Here is a 5,196-nt window from a genome sequence, read left to right on the forward strand (position 1 = left end):
GGAAATTTCCACGCATTTCCCGGATATTTTCCAGACATTTCCCAGGCATTTCCCGGCTATTTTCCGGGCATTTCCTAGGCATTTTCCGGGGATTTTCCGAGCATTTCACGGGGATTTTCCAGACATTTACAGGCTATGTCAGGGAAATGTCCGGAAAATGCCTGGTAAATATCTGGAAAATACCCGGAAAATGCGTGAAAATGTCCGGAAAATTCGTGGAAAATATCCGGAAAATACGTCAAAATGTCCGGAAGAACGTGGAAAATGTCACTTCAAATTTGCGAAGTAATTAAGGTGATGAACTAATTTTTCTAACATTTACGGCCCTTTTCAAACCTTCGTAATTTTTATATTATTAAAGTTGTCGTGATGAAAATTCTTGACAAGAAAGTTCAATAGTAACACAATACGTCTACCGTTTTAGAAACATGATTCCATGATATTTTCTCGATAGAAAAAAAATACAAAGTTCTCATTGTTATTTTTTTATAATCTCTGGCATCTTCAAAATAACAAACGTAAAGTTACGACTTTTTGGATATTAACTATAAAATATACAACCTATACGTCTACCGATTTAGAATTTTGAAATATGCGATGGTTTTGAAATAAACAAGAAATACTTGAAATTAGCGCGCGACCAGCCAATATAGCGAGAGCCGCCCTGTACCTTCCTACCCCGATCGCTGCACGAGTCATTCCCGCTACGGCCGTCACACGGGGAACTTGTGTCGCTCGCGCAATCGTAAAAAAGGGTGACAACACGATAAGACAAAATGAGACAAATGGGGACAATAAAGAAAATAAGAAGAAGAAACATAAAGGTTGGAGAAAAAAGAATGCTTACAATTGGAACAAATTAATGAAGAAGTTGGTTTTATTTTAAATTTGATGATAATTGTATTATAGACGATGTTTGATATGTACCCCTGTTTTAAGTACATAACGAATGTGTAAGATTTTTTTCATTTATAGTATAGATAATCTTTTCAGAAATCCGGAATCCAGAAGGAAAATAAACCCACTGATTGTTCACAATGTGAACCCACTCCTTCGTAAGTACCTTTATTCAGTCAAAAATGTATGTTATCAACGTTCTACTGGTTTTATCGCATGATTCCATTTTTAGCAAAAAGCAACAAAGTGCAAAGAAATAAAAAATCATGGTGAACTTAGTGGAAGTATGGCGGACGTGATATGGAACAGGAGCTCATTGGAGTAGTATTATATTTAAAAAAAATACGAAAAAATTTCAAGAATTACATTTCTTAGTAGGTGGTAGATAAGTATGTTGTATAAAGAATTTGATGTTGATATTTATTTCATTTATACTTACTACACCTGTGCGGGAAATTGCTTAGTACTAAAACAGGTTTATATTCATATTTACATAGTAATGTGAGTTTTAATTTCGAAAAATTTTGTGTAAGTATATTAAATTGAGTTCCTGGGTGATCTGGAAACACAATTGGGCCCGGAAGATGGCGCTGCAGTCACTCCTCCTAATCACATGAACCGATTTGGATGAATATTTGTGTGCACATTTCATTGTTGTGGGATGATTGGTTGATTCGTTTTCACATTAGCTAATATTATGTATTTTTGTTGTAAACTTAATTTAATGTTTATAATACATTATTATTGGTATAAATAAGCCAGTGTTCGTCTCACATTGCTGCCTACCTACCCTACCAGGGCCTAACTTTGTTCTGGCTATTTTATTTTGATTATTTGTAATGAATAATTACAATTATAATAGAGTGCAAAAAATAAATACATGCGTCAATATATTTTGTGTTTTTTTTAAAACAATTTTTCTATTTAAAAAAATATCATTCCGACCGCGGCTTTGCCCGCTTGGAATTAGGTTATATCGTGAATCCTGTTTTATCCCACAGAAGTGTTCAGTTCGGATAAAAAGTATCCTATGTGTAAATCCAGGCAATTAGCTATATTTTATCAAAATTGGTAATGTAGTCTTGACGTGATTAAGTAACAACTAACAAAAAAATATACAAATTAACATACAAAGTTTCGCATCAGTTTTACTGTATTAGTGATATCTTCCACTCTTGACTTTGACTGAGAAGAATTAGGGTTTATAACTTCTTTCAGAAATAGTACCTTTCATTTCTGGGCATGATGTAATATCTACGTCAGCATCAAATTCTATCTAAATCAATTCAGTAGTCCGCGTTATTGATTACCATTTCATTTTTTCAGAGTAACAATATTTTTTGTTATTTTAAAGATTATTTATAACCTGTATTATTTTGTAATAAAGTAAACATTACGAAATAATAATAATTATTAATAATGTCTAAGTAGTTGTTGGAAAGAAGATTATTTGTTTATAAGCAAGAAAATAAAACCAATAAATCAACAATTGAATAAATGTATAACAATATTATAACTGTATGACGACTCCATACATGTTTGTCCCGAGTCGGCCAGCGGCAGCGCGGCGAGTTTGCAAGAATGACTTCGCGCACACCCGCGTTCGCGATAGCGAGCTATTAGACTCCGCCCGCCAAGCAGTGGATTTTTTTTTGTGTATCGTCTTAAAGCAGAAAACCAAAAAAAGAAAAGGAAAGCTAAAATCTTTCATGGGATATTCATATTTCATACTTAATGTATGGGAGGGTTTAAAGATAATTTTTTTGATATTTCTCGATTTATTTTTAAAAATTTATTACGGCCATTTTACTCATTAGGTTAAGTACTTTCGATATCGGTTTAAAGGTTTTTGTTATCTGTAATACTTACGGAAAAATCGCCTGTGCACACTTAACGATTACACCCTGTATACCCTTATTGCACGCCTCATAAGCGAAGCGTTGAGGTGGGTACTACTGTCACTTCGCGCAAAACATCTGATTTTTCAAACTTAAAATGTCTTTATGTATCATACATTGCACTTGTAAGATAATACATACACACACATATTAAGAAAAAACACTATTTTTAACGTTCATGATATTTTTGATGTCATTTTTGTTATTTAAACTAGTTAAAAAACAGTTTAAAAAAGTTCTGTCTTGGACGTCCGTGTGTCTGTATGTGCGGATCCTTTTTCTTGTTAACACGATAGCGACCGAAATACTTTACTAATCGAGTCTTTTTTTTTCTCTTACGCTTGAGTATGCTCAGGAATAGAACCCTTTCATTTTTCAGGGTCTGATTCGATGTGGTTTAATAGTTATTAAATAAACAAAAATAATAATTAATAAATATTTATTAAAAAAAATTATGAGGCGTGCACTTTTGGATTTTCCAAATTATTTAATTTATCATCTTAATAAATCTCGTGTCTCAATGTTTGTCCTCAATGGACTCCTAAACCACTTAACCGATTAAAATAAAATTCGCACACCATGTGCAGTTCGATCCAACTTGAGAGATAGGATAGTTTAAACTTTAAACATGTAGGTACCACGGGCGAAGCCGGGGCGGACCGCTAGTATAATTTAAACTTCAATAGATAAGAAATATAAATATGATTATTATTTATGACTGGTTTCTATACTTCATTCTTCATATTATAATTTATACTTCCAGGTTTTTTGAATAACAGTAATTATTGCTTTGCGCACGAGGGTTGAGAAAGCCTGTATTCATTATTCCTTTTTATATTTTGTTTTCCTATTCTATATTTTACTTATATCATTTTTAGAAGACAAAAATCGCAAGTATATTCTATTGATGGGCGGCCAGCTAAAGTTACTATGAAGGGTTACATCTGGTCGTTGGCTTCCTAAGATATAAAAATCTTTTTTATGAAGGATTTATTCAGACTATTATATTATTTCAATAAGATTCTACTAGGAGACAAAACATAGATCAAGCTTATTTCCGAAAAGATTTTTAGAAAAGGTCTTACCAAAAAAAAAATAATTCAAACCACAGACTAATAATAATATACTACTCAAACTATGTCTAAATGTCTAGAACGTATCTAATTTTTATAAGATTTTGTTATGGCATAGTAATACACGTAGATATGCAATGTACTCATCTTTTTTGTAGCATGCCGTGAGAATTTAACTTTTTTGTTGTCATAATATTATATGAGAAACACTCGTATGTGAGCGCTTAAATAAGAACAAGGTGAGTTTTAATTAATTAATTTAATTAAGGCTACCACACAAACTCTAGACAAATTCAAACTTTTATTTCACAAAAGGTGGCTGTCATTTCATTTCATTATAACATTATTAGGGATGAGAAGACTCGCCCCCTTTGCTTTATAAAATTTACATTAATATACATAAGAGAGGTTACTGATCTCACTTCATTTCGGTTTAAAAATGAGACGTTAAAATATAATTATAGCATAGAAGAATTATGATCGTTTAAGAAGAATTATAGATGTTAAATAGGTACCTATAAATCTTAAAAAATAATGGGAATCATTCAAAAGTAAACGATAAGTCATTACACAAACAATAATTAGTTGTTTGATTTAATAAAATTGTATTAAAGATATTTTGACAAAGTTAATAACCCGTAATTCGCACCTCTACATAAGTTTATCATAACGCAAAATAACAGCAGCTGTGCTAATATTACACTTATAAAAACTAACAATTCTAACCATATAATTATTTCTATAATTTCTTTGTTTCTATGCATATGTTTTCCAAGAAATTACAGTTGACCCTTTTTTATTTAACCCCGCTAAAATATATGAGCACACAGTAAGGTAGTATTTAAATATAAGAAACGTAGTTGTTACTTTTAATTATTATGCACAACACTTTATAAAATTGCACTAACGCTATTGTTATAGCATTAGAAAACATTATTGACATTTACATGAGTAAAATTATATGTACCTAGATCTGTATTTTGTATGATCTGTCTCCTTATTTAATTTATTATGTAATTTCAAGTTGGAAACTGAAAACTTAACTGTTTTTTGGCTTTAAACAAAGAGATTATAAACGACCGACATTAGTTAATTGTGTTTGACGTCAAAGGGTATAAACAAGGTAGCATAAAAAGTAATTATTATAATCACTACATAGTATAAAACAAAGTCGCTTTCTGTGTCCCTATGTCCCTATGTCCCTTTGTACGCTTAAATCTTTGAAACTACGCAACGGATTTTGATGCGGTTTTTTTTAATAGATAGAGTGATTCAAGAGGAAGGTTTATATGTATAATAACATCCATTAAATAGTGGAGAAGTACTGT

At 31.4% G+C, this 5,196-nt stretch overlaps 1 long non-coding RNA gene across 1 annotated transcript; it reads left to right on the top strand.

Annotated features, from left to right (window-relative positions):
• The first annotated feature begins 289 nt into the window (after positions 1-289).
• LOC149491297 (uncharacterized) lies at positions 290-1,270 on the top strand. Its single transcript, XR_016318413.1, has 3 exons — positions 290-870; positions 994-1,055; positions 1,130-1,270. It is a non-coding gene; the product is annotated as an uncharacterized LOC149491297 (long non-coding RNA).
• Positions 1,271-5,196: the final 3,926 nt, after the last annotated feature.

Source organism: Colias philodice, chromosome 1 (genome assembly GCF_061535455.1).
Source record: "Colias philodice isolate Cphi_HAF_F1 chromosome 1, ilColPhil1 Martin Lab GWU primary, whole genome shotgun sequence".
Taxonomy (NCBI): domain Eukaryota; kingdom Metazoa; phylum Arthropoda; class Insecta; order Lepidoptera; family Pieridae; genus Colias; species Colias philodice.